Source organism: Hyperoodon ampullatus (assembly GCF_949752795.1).
Source record: "Hyperoodon ampullatus genome assembly, chromosome: 3".
NCBI classification, from domain to species: domain Eukaryota; kingdom Metazoa; phylum Chordata; class Mammalia; order Artiodactyla; family Ziphiidae; genus Hyperoodon; species Hyperoodon ampullatus.
The window spans coordinates 49868528-49881040 of record NC_136916.1 but is presented as its reverse complement, the minus strand read 5'-3'; the positions used below and the strand labels follow the sequence as shown (position 1 = coordinate 49881040).

Genomic DNA, 12513 nt, shown 5'->3' with positions numbered 1-12513 from the left:
TAGTAGTGTAGTAGTGTTAACTTAGGAGGTGTTATCTATGTCTTAACTTAGGTAATTGCTGGTGTACATAGCAGGGCAAAGGCAGCCTGGGTTGTGTTGAAACAGCAAACAACTGAGCCTTAACATAATACTACTCACTAGAGAGTGAAATCTGGAATAAAGGAGGATTTATCCAAAGAGTTTGTGGCCAGAAGTTCTAGAATAACCTTATAATTAAACTGATTCATCCAAAACCCATTTCATTGGCAAGAGGAGGGAGCACTATAGAAAATTCCATTGCAGATTGATTTTTTTTTCAAACTGATGCAAAATATTTATTCCAAGTTAGTTATTTTATGCAGTAATTTTCCCCCTCAACAGACTTGTGATAACCACATCTTTTAAATCTGTAAATAATGTTATCAAAATAATCTTAATCTTTGAGATCTCACAGAAATGTATATTTTACAATCCACCCTGAATATCAAGGCTGCAAGAATAACACAACATTTCCTATATCCAAATATTTTACAGCTGTACCCAGAAAGAAAAAAAAAAGTGAAAAAACCATATATGCTGGGTTAAGGGCTAATGTTACCCGAGCAGCCAGAAATAAAATAAAATATCCAACTTGTTAGCATTAATTTAATACAGTTATAACTTCAATAGTCACTTTGTCATTGACAGTGATTGCTTGAGCACAGGGGTGAGTACCCCAAGGGCTGGTAGTAGAAGCTGCTGCTGCAGACCTGTGTCTCGTCCTCTCTGCCCTGCCAGCTCCCACCTGTGCATCGCGCCCCATATATACTGTGTGTATGTGTGTGTGTGTGTGTGTTTGTTTGTTTGTTTTGCGGTACGCGGGCCTCTCACTGTTGTGGCCTCTCCCATTGCGGAGCACAGGCTCTGGACACGCAGGCTCAGAGGCCACGGCTCACGGGCCCAGCCGCTCCGCGGCATGTGGGATCTTCCCGGACTGGGGCACGAACCCGTGTCCCCTGCATCAGCAGGCGGACTCTCAACCACTGCGCCACCAGGGAAGCCCTGTGTGTGTGTTTTAAAAATCTTTCCCACCACACAAAGTTCTATTAAGCGGATAACAGGGAAGAACAACAACAAAAGGTAAACCAGCCAATCGCTCGCTCTCTCTTTGGGATATGATTATTTCCCTTGTGCATGAAGTATTTAACAACAACATAAGAAAGAGAAAAGGAAAAGAACGATTTCTTCTGTATAACCCCTAAACACACAAGCTGAGTTTACTGGGTCAGATTTAACAGTAAGCATTTATATGCCTACTTCCAGGCATCGTCATCAGATGTTTCACTGCTACTTGTTTCCGTGTCGTCTGAGTCCTCAAACTCTGTTTTACAAGTGTTTCTCCAAAGGGAGAACAGGCTAGAACTTTGGCTCTGCGAGAAGCCATTCTTCCCAAAGCCATTTCTTCTCAGCTCCTCTGTCTTCTTGTGGAACTCTCTGAGCTCATCCTCTGAGAGGGGAGGGCAATTCTCATCATTTTCAGGACACTCCTGTCATCCCATTGCTTTCAATAACCTGTGCTCTGCTTCCAAAGAGTGAGAGAGGACCTCCCCTTCATCTTCTACAGGGAGAGCAAGACCCTTCTGATGACAGCCTTCCTCTCCATTTTCTTTTGGTTCAGGTGTGCTGTTGTCCTCTGAATCCTCCAGCTTCTCAGTCTCTGCTCTCTGAGAAGTCTCCATTCCGGTCATCCTTCAGAGTCTTCAGGAACTCGCTCTTCCTGTCAGTAGTTCGGCAGGTCAGCTTGGTCAGACGAGAGGAGCTGATCTCAACTGGAGGAGTGGTGCTGGCGGGGACTCTCTTTGGGAGAGCTTAAAACTATACCACCAGCCAGCACTACTGGTTTGGTAACAGAGATTGGACTGGTAAAAGCAGACTCCCGGCTAGAGGCAAGGGATCCTGATTTGTGTTCCATTCTGTTAGCTTTCCACGCACTGGGCTTGGATGGAGGTGGTACAGGCTGAGGAACCAGGTTCTTATAGACACTTGGAACCATGGTTGACAATTTGTTTCCGTTTGCATGGTGAGATCCTGGTGAGGTGAATGCAGCAGAGAAGGCAGCAGCAGGATCTTCTTTGGAAACTTTTTTGATGACTAGCATTTTGGAGGGCTGCTTGGTACTAGGTGGGTTTTCCCACACTCCAGAAGGGGTCCCAATAGGTCTGCATGGCTGATTCTGTTTGCCAGCTTCTGGATTCAAAGAAGGAAAGTCGTCTTCTTCAAACTGCAACTCTCCCACCTTATCATCTTTCTTCTCTTCCCTAATCTCTGTAGCTGGCTTTTCCTGAAAGGCACAGCCTTTCCGGGAGTGGAAGCTGCCATTCCAGTGGCGATGGTTTCCTGTGCCACCCCACAATGCTGGCTCATGCCATCGTGACCTCGGGAAGAGCCATGCCAACCAGATAGGTTCCCTGTGATTCCAGCATATGCTCCCTTAGAGACACCAGAGTCCACGGAATCGTGGCGGAATAGGGAGGGCTGGTGTCAGGAATCTCCTGTCGTTCGTAGAGGTCCATTGTTAAAAAAGCCATCAGAGGAATTATGTCAACGACGGCTTACTCCAAGTCTACCATCTCCTCAGGGTAGGTGCTCTCCGTGTTTTTCAAAGGTGGCTGTAGGTGACTTAGCTGGCTGTGGTGTTGAGAAATTTAGCCAAGCAGGAACAAAGTCATGCTGCACCATTTAGGTCCAGTGTCTCTTTTCAACAAGGTGAGGCATCCAACCTCATGGCCAGGATCCCAGAGTGTAACCTCTGTGGTCCCATTTCCTGAACTCCTTGAGTCTGCCAGCTGGATTTCCACGAGGTTCTCTTGTTAAAAGAGTACTTAAAATTAGGCTGGCCAGCAGCACACCTTATGATGAAACACAAAGAAGCCAGGCTCTGTGTGGATCAATTTCTCAGTCCCCTCAATTGCTCATCTTAAACTATCTAGATCCTGACATGTTTCCAAAAGGGGAAAGGGGAAAAGGGAAGGGGGAGGGGAACATAAAAAGTATTTGTTACATTTAAAAAATAGGGGAGGGCTTCCCTGGTGGCGCAGTGGTTGAGAGTCCGTCTGTCGATGCAGGGGATACAGGTTCATGCCCCGGTCCGGGAAGATCCCACATGCCGCGGAGTGGCTGGGCCCGTGAGCCATGGCCGCTCAGCCTGCGCGTCCGGAGTCTGTGCTCCGCAGCGGGAGAGGCCGCAACAGTGAGAGGCCCGCGTACCAAAAAAAAAAAAAAAAAAAATAGGGGAAAGGGGAAAGAGCTATATTAATGTTCACCTCATTCACCTTCCTTGAGTGATGGCCCTACGATGTTGCTTAAATAGATAACACATGGACCTTTGCACACTGAATGCAAACACTGTTCATAAAAAGGTCATAGCTTAGAAAGACAGACGGACTTTTGTTTGGGCAAATAATGTCATTGAAGTGATAGATCAAAAATAAAACACTGAAGAGCTATAAAAGATCTTCTGAGCAGTCAACTCTAGTAACAAAACATCCACATTACAAAGCCCTTAATTTATAAATCTCATTATTCTTACACAGCTGCTAAAAATAGTGTGCAGGTAATTATTTATATTTGACTTATCCTTCAAAATCTAAGGACATGAGAAACCTTGTTTAAAAAAAAAAAATCAGACAGGAACTTGATATGCTTTTCCCTCAAAAGAAGAGCAGCTCTCAAGGCAAATTTCTTGGTATAAAGCTCTCAAATGTTTCTTCTATTTCTTTGGTCTTCACTATTTATAAATTCACAGCAAAATCAAAACAAGTAGAAAGATAGGGCTTAAGGAACAGTCATGGGGAAAGTTCCAAAGTGAGGTTTTCTTCTCTTCAGTTTTCTGTATTTCACTCGCTCTGCCTCTTCCTGAAGACTAAACTGAGTTAATGGAAGGTAATAAGAATCTTCTGCTTCAGTAGAGAAGTCACTTTGCATCCATTTCCATCATTATTCAATCATTTTAAAGTCCACGGGAATCTATCACTTTGGTTCCCTCCTTCCTTCACGTGCATGCGCCGTTAAGACTGCTGCACACTGATTTTGGAAAAAATGTTCCTTCCAGCAATTTCAGAAAATAGGCCAAATATATATATATATATATATATATATATACTGTATAGTCTTTAAGCTCTTCTGAAGTTTCATGCCACAATAGCTCAGTTCAGTATAGCTGAGAAAACAATCATGTTTATTTATCATGTATTAACCAGTCAGGACACCACAGTTTAGACAATGGAGCCCCACATAAGCTGACACTCTTGTTTTAGCTTCTCTGCCAAGTAGTACATTATTGGACAGTGATCCTCACAGGTACGAGAATTAAGAGACAACTTTCACTTCTGTTCAACAACAAAAAAGAAATGACAATACCCACTAAATAACAATACACACAACATACATGATACATTATACTGTGCCATTCCAAGCCACAGTGAAGTGAAGCAAAGGAAAAATCAGGACTATCAGTACTGCCCTTATTGAAATTTTTGATAGTTTGTTCTTCATGGATTTTTGGCACTAATTTCAATTTTTAAAGTATTGCATTAAAATATTATTTATCTTCATTACTGAGTTTTTTGGGCACCCCCTTAAATTTTGCACTTACGTGCCTTGCCTCACCTGGGCCCTGGCCCTGATGCTATAATAGCCAGTGTTTATGTGTCAGGCCCTGGGCTAAATGCTTTACCTATAGTATTTAATTTATTCCTTGCAAAAATCTGTGAGTAAAACTGAGGCTTAGAGACAATGCTATGGCTTGTCCAGGTCCCAAAGCTTTATGGCACTAGAAAGGATGAATACACAGATAAAGAATATAGAGGCTGGGCTTCCCTGGTGGCGCAGTGGTCGAGAGTCCGCCTGCCGATGCAGGGGACACGGGTTCGTGCCCTGGTCCGGGAAGATCCCACATGCCGCAGAGCGGCTGTGCCCGTGAGCCATGGACACTGAGAGCCTGCGCATCCAGAGCCTGTGCACCACAACGGGAGAGGCCACAACAGTGAGAGGCCTGCGTACCACAAGAAAAAAAAAAAAAGAAAAAAAAAAGAATATGGAGGCTTTGTTTGCATGTATGTTTCAGATAATTTATCTGTAGCTCACACCTTGGCAGATATGAGTCACAGATGAAGAGGCAGTTATTGTGTCTGATGTATAGTGTATAGCTAGAAAGCCTCCTGTTGGGATTTGCAATATTAAGCAGATTTCTAATAGGGAGTGGAAATTTCACCATGATAAGATATTTGATAGGGCTGGTAGATCAATAAATGAATTGTTGATAATCTTGATTAGTGGGTAGGATTTTCAGATGTTGGTATTTGATATTCTTGTATTTGAAATACAACATTGATCTTTTATGTTATTGGCCATAGTTAGATTTCATGTAAGAATAATAATGACATATATTGTATAAATTTTAAGTGCTATTTTTGTGGTGTGGTGGACTTTGAACCTGGGCACTTCTGATGCCACTGCCTGTGTTTTAACCAGATGCTTGATGGCCTCCCAATGATCACATCAGACTAGGAAGGAAAAATGCATCATAGGGGCTTCCCTGGTGGTGCAGTGGTTGAGAGTCCGCCTGCCGATGCAGGGGACACAGGTTCATGCCCCAGTCCGGGAAGATCCCACATGCCGCGGAGCGGCTGGGCCCGTGAGCCATGGCCGCTGAGCCTGCGCGTCCGGAGCCTGTGCTCCGCAACGGGAGAGGCCACAACAGTGAGAGGCCCGCGTACTGCAAAAAACAAAAAAGCATCATAAACTTCAGTACATAAAGTGCGTGGCATAGTGAGACGTGAATAAATATTGCTTCAGTTCCCCTTTTGTTCCCCCAAGGATTGTACATATCAAATAATATGAAGAGTAACATACAAAAAATTTTATTTTGGGGAGAGCAAATTAATTTTAACACTCTATCTGATTTCTTACACCTTCACCCAGTCTACATTGGCAAAGAGTGAAGATTTAAGTGTAATTTTCTAAATGAACCTGATAAAAGAATTTTTAGTTTGAAATATACAGAGCCAAAAATATTTTGGGATTTGAGCATCTTCTTAAATAATGAAACTGAAGTGCTTTATGAGTGCATGCTTGCTAGCAAAAGGTATACAGAGTGCTATTCTTTAAAGTCCTGATTAATAGACAATACATATTCTGCACTTAAAATTAATATTATGCAGTTGTTCTTACAGGAGAAATACCAAGTATAACCCTCTTTGTTTCCTCTCCAGCATTTGGATACACTTTAATTGTTTTCATGTACATATAGCAGATTCCCAAGGTCATGTGAATGAGCTGTAGGACTTTCTACCAGGAGCTGTAGCCGCCTCCCACCCCTCCATAGTCATGTAATAGGTTTTCATCACGATAGACTCAGGAAGTAACTTTCTCTTCCCCTTAGAATCATAAATTGTAAATTTGACACATTCTTTTTTCTTTTTAAGGAGGATTCACTCTGTGAAGTTCCTAAACACTACTGGTATGTGTTTAGGATACTTAACGTCTCTTTGACTCAGTTTCATCATCTGTAAAATGGCAGTAATGTAGTGCCTACTTCACTGGATTCTAATGGAGATCAAAGGCACTAACTCATGTAAAAAAAACTTCAGGGCAACACTTTAGTTACTATTTTAATATTATTTATTATATCTAATATCATATAAATTTTATTATTACTATTTTCCCCCAGGATCCAATCAGAATAGTGAAGGTCTAATTAATACTGGCTCAACTATTTTATCTTACATACGCAGACAGAAGTTGGTAATTAATCTGGTTGACTCGCTCCTCACACAATTACTGATGCTGCTTGTCTTGGAACAATTCTGAGTATCCGTTTGGTGTCAGCCACACCCCAAACCATTTCTTTCCGTTGCATGAAGTTATCAATGTCCTAGTCAAACAGATGTACAGCGCCTAATATCCCGATCATTTTTGGCTGCACCTAACACAAATTCCAAGTTCTCCTCTAAGAACAATGAGTGAGATTGTCACACTACTGCTTCTGCCTTATTTATCTGCATCCTTCCTGCTCCACCTATATGATTCAACCAAATTAAGCACCCACCCAGGCCCTTGAAAAGGGAAAGAGACCTATGCATAATACTTGGTGCTGTGGGAAAGGCGTAGATGGCATCACTAGCCCATCGTCCTTCCTCCCACTGCCAGTTGAAGTCATTCTGCTCACCATGGACATCTCTGAAGATGAACATAGCCAGCGATGGCTGAGGAGTCAATGATTACCACTGCCACCACCAACACCAGACAGCTATCTGGCCCCTGCTTTCAGCTGTATGGTTTATTCTTCTGAACTATAAAGTAGGATTTCAAAGCATCACCAGAACAAGGAAGACTTTTACTTCTCTACTCCTGCCACCACCTGACCTGGGTTCTGCCCTCTAAGATTCTTTCCTCCACCTGCCTACCCTGTTCTTAGCACCAGGAGTAGATGTGGCACATTCCTGACTAGTATCTCTGCCCAAGTCTCTTACATCAGAAGTCAGGGCTGAGCTTTTCCCGGCTTATTTTCTCCCAAATCCAGTCAGAAGAGTGAGCAAATAATTAATATTGGTTTGACTATTTTGTTTTATTTCGGTAATTTCAGTACTCAAAAGTTGGAGCATCTTTTTTGGATAGATCTTTGTGACAAATACAAATGTCTTGCTAATTCATTAAAAATTTAAAACACAAGGGACTTCCCTGGTGGCGCATTGGCTAAGAATCTGCCTGCCAATGCAGGGAACAGGGGATCGAGCCCTGGTCCGGGAAGATCCCACGTGCCACGGAGTAACTAAGCCTGTGCACCACAACTACTGAAGCCCGTGCGCCTATAGCCTATGCTCTGCAACAAGAGAAGCCACCACAGTGAGAAGCCTGAGCACCACAACGAAGAGTAGCCCCCATTTGACGCAACTAGAGAAAGCCCTCTCACAGCAGCGAAGACCCAATGCAGCCAAAAATAAATAAATAAATAAACAAACAATAAATTTATTTTAAAAAAAACACACAAGCATACACGGTATCTAATCTTAATATAATAAAGTTTGACATTTCTTTTTCCAAGGAAGAGTCTACTCTTTTTCAAAGGGGAGAAAATAATAATGATATCTGTAGAAAATTTTTTACAAGAGATATCAGCTCACCTTTTGTTAAATTGAAAGAGAGAAAATTATAAATCAAGCTTTAAAAAAACTTCAACACAAGCATTTTTATGAGCAATATTGGATGACATGCCAACCAATAAGACTGCCCATAGTAAGCCCTCTAAAGTTGCAGAAACTACACAAGAAAATTTCTTATAACTGTAGGACATGATCATCTAGATTGAATAGAACCACCAAGTACCTGGCACAGTGAATTAAAAAAAACTCATACCAAGGCAGTTCATTTTGAAATTTCTGAACACTAAAGATAAAGAGAAGATTCTAAAATCTTCCAGACTGTAAGTCTATCACAGACAAAGAATCAGGAGTCAGAATGACATCAGACTTCTCAATAGTAACACTGGAAGCAAGATCAGTACCTGTAAAATTCTGAGAGAGACTTATTTCTATTATAGAATTCTATATCCAGCTAAACTATCCATTGAGTCTGAGGGCAAAATAAAGACATTTTCATATATTCTACTTCCCAAAAATGTACACTTTCTCAGGATTTTACTGAGAAATGTAAACTGCATAAGAAAGTAAGCTAAAAAGAAAGAGACATGGGCCCAGGAAGTGGAAGATCTACTCCAAGATAACAGTAAAGAGAAATCTTAGGAATATGATAAAAGTAATACCAGGACTGATGTCCAACAAGTCTTATGGAGAGCAACCAGTACAGACTAAAGCTAGAAGTAGAGTACCACAGGAAGGATACTTCCAAGAAAATGAGAGAGAAAAAAAGAGAGAGAAACGGATTATCTAATACGTTTGTACCACAGTGAAAGGAGTTATCGTTCTATCAAAAAGTCTGTAGACGGTACTTCCCTGGTGTCACAGTGGTTAAGAACCCGCCTGCCAATGCAGGGGACACGGGTTCGAGCCCTGGTCCGGGAAGATCCTACATGCTGCAGGGCAACTAAGCCCATGTGCCACAATTACTGAGCCTGTGCTCCAGAGCCTGTAAGCCACAACTACTGAGCCCCTGCTCGCCACAACTAGAGAAAGCCCGTGTGCAGCAACGAACACCCAACGCAGCCAAATATTAATTAATTTTAAAGTGTTTTTTTTTAAAAAGTCTGTAGATGAATTAGTGAGAGGAACAAAAAGAACTGAAGCAATGGCCAAAGAAGGCAATCGTTAATACTAAGAAAAGAAAAAAGTTGTCTGCAGTCATACATAGCTCAGCTGTGAACAACAGACATAATGTAAACATCGATTATCAGTTTAATCAAAAATTGTTACCTCACCATATTGGGGAGATTGGAGGAAAAGTGTATGTGGCAGAAGGTAGACTGAGGCATTTAAGAAAGCTAAATCCTCATCTTCCATAGTAGAAAGTCAACAGATAATAATTAACAGTGAAAGATCAAGAAACATCAGTATAAACATATTTGACTTTATATAATAAGTATTGATACATGTATTTCTCTGATGCAAAAGAAATTAAAAGAAAACTCGAGTTATGAGGAGAAAATCATAGAGTATTTTTAAAATATATGTACCTATTATTTTGAAAATCCTCAGGTTATTTACTTAAGAGTCTTATTACTGCCTTTCTTCCTAGGACATAATTTCTGTATTTCTATTTCAGGCACTTTCAAGATGTGTTGTTAGCAAACCACAATTCTTCCCTTTGAGAATGGCATTATGAAACCTTTTATAGAAGATGTAAGACTCTAAATTAAAAACCAATTTTGTTCAAAAGGACATAAACCCATTGACTGCATAGTAAATTGTTCCAAATTTATTTTAATAATTTTCTGACAAAAAAATCAGTATATGGCTTTTCCTATCAGTTTTAGCCCATTAAAAATAGAATAGTCAAGATAAGGCCTATTTGATTAATACAAAAACATTTTCCAGATACATAGAATATTCATTTAAGGTATGGTGTGTGTGTGTGTGTGTGTGTGTGTGTGTGTGTGTAAATATAATAATGTTTCAGAGCAAGGAAAAAGAAAAAAATTATTTTAGTTAGCTTTTTATAAGCTTTATGAATAACAAAAAGCCAGGGAACTTTTTTCCGTTACTCAGATAATGAAAATAATTGCCTGCTGAACATATATTACATGCATTATCATGTAACAGAAGGACTCCAAGATTCAGAGTGAAATTTTCAGATCTGGGTTCAAATTTTGGCTTCATCTCTTACTAACAGGATGATTTTGGACGCATCATTTAATTTTTTTCAGCCTCCATTTCCTCATCTATTGGGAACCTAGACTGTGATAGGCACTATTTTGGGCATAGGGGATACAGTAGTCATGCATAGTCTATGCCCTCATGAAGCTTATATTTTTTTAACTTTTTTTTTTTTTGGCCATGTCACATGGTATGCTGGATCTTAGTTCCAGACCAGGGATCGAACCTGCACCCCATGCAGTGGAAGCACAGAGTCCTAACCACTGGACTGCCAGGGAATTCCCGAAGCTTATATTTTAAGTGGGGAGATAATAAGCAAGCAAAGCAATTTTAGATAGTGATGATCCTCATGGAGAAAATAAAAAGAGCCATAGGATAGTGACCAATGTGGAGCATGTTGGCTAGTTTAGAAAGGATGGCTAGCAGGGACTTCTATAAGGTGGTATTTGACTGACACCTAGATGATCTAAAGTCAGCTATGTAAAGATCTAGGGGAAGAGAATTTCAGGCAGAAGAAATAGCCAGTCAAGAAGGGGCTTGGCATACTTGGGGCTAAGAGGAGACTGGTGTGGCTTAAGCTCAGAAAGAGAGGAAGAGATGGGGGTACTAGATGGATTCAGAGAGCAGTGTGCATAGGAGCTTGAAAACTGCAGTAAAGAGCTTGGGTTTTATTTGAGATGAGAACCAAAAGACAGTTTAAGCAGGGGAATAACCTGATCTGATTTGCTCTGGTGGCTGTCCTGAAAATGAATTACAGGAGGGCATAAGAGAAAGCAGAGAAACTAGTTTTAAGCTATTGGGTGTATTGTAATGATGACATAATTGGTATGATTATGGCTTGGATTACAATGGTTGCAGGGGAGATAGGGATAAAACTGGACTGATTTTGGATATAATGTAAAGGTAGAGTTAAGCAAACTTGTCATGAATTAGTTAGGGATGGAGGAGAGAAAAATCAAGGTGGTTGCTGTTTTTTCAACCTGAGCAACTGGGTAAATTATGGTGTCATTTATAAGATGGAGAATTCTTCGGGAGGATCAAGTTTAGGGGCAGAAATCAATAGTTCAGTTTTAGACATGTTAAGTATGAGATGTCTATTAGACCTCTAAGAAGAACTATCAAGCTGGCAGCTGGAACTATGAGTTTGAACTCTGGGGGAGAGTTTGAGCAGAAGATATTGTTTGATTAGCATTAGCATATAGGAGGTACTTAAAGTCAAGGGACTGGATGAGATCTTCTAGGGAAGACAGGCAGATGGGAAATTGCGTGCGTCCTGGAACCAAGCCCTGGGGCAGAGAAAAAGGAACCAGATTCCGGAATCAAGAATCAAGAACCCAGAAAGGGGGCTTCCCTGGTGGCGCAGTGGTTGAGAGTCCGCCTGCCGATGCAGGGGACACGGATTCGTGCCCCGGTCTGGGAAGATCCCACATGCCGCGGAGCGGCTGGGCCCGTGAGCCATGGCCGCTGAGCCTGCACGTCCGGAGCCTGTGCTCCGCAACGGGAGAGGCCACAACAGTGAAAGGCCCGCGTACCGCAAAAAAAAAAGAACCCAGAAAGGGAGCCTGTGCAGATGAACGAGAGTCAGGAGAGTATGGTGAGGCAGCAGGCAAAGAAGAGTTTCAAGGAGGTCAGTGGGCTCAAAGGCTGCTGAAGTTTCAGAAGTTAAGGTCCCAAAAGAGAGTGATGGATTTGGCAACATGGAGGCCACTGGTGACCTTGATGAGGGCTGTTTCAGTGGAGTCGGGGAGGATGGAATCTGTTTGAGCAGGTTGACGAAAAGATGGAAAATGAATGAAGAAGTAATGACCATAGACAATGCTTTCAAGGAGTCCTGCAATAAAGAGGAGCAAGAAAATGGGAAGGTAACCAGAAAGATTTTTTAGTTTGTTTTTTAAAATAGAAGACGTTGGAACAAGTTTCCTTTCTGATGTAGTGATCCAGTAAAGGGAGCGAAACCAGTGATGCAAGAGAATCATGATTTTAAAATCCTGACAGTTGAACAATTAAATACAAGTCACTTAAACTATATGAAAAACTTCCAGCAAAAACTCCCTAATTCTGAACAGTTCTATGAAGATTTCTGGTGTTTTGTTAGCTTTTTCTCAGTCCTTGTTTCCAAGCATTTAATCTTGAGTTTACGTGTATCTAGTTTTTTGCTTGCTGACACTTTAACTTTCTTCATAATCCACACTTGTCATAGATAATAAGTCTGTGTCCACATGAGGTA

At 41.3% G+C, this 12513-nt stretch overlaps 1 pseudogene across 1 annotated transcript; it reads right to left on the bottom strand.

The window, feature by feature from the left end:
* Positions 1-1271: 1271 nt before the first annotated feature.
* Positions 1272-2733, bottom strand: LOC307049972 (vasculin-like protein 1; annotated as a pseudogene). Its single transcript has one exon. The product of its transcript is annotated as a vasculin-like protein 1 (transcript).
* Between the last annotated feature and the right edge of the window lie 9780 nt (positions 2734-12513).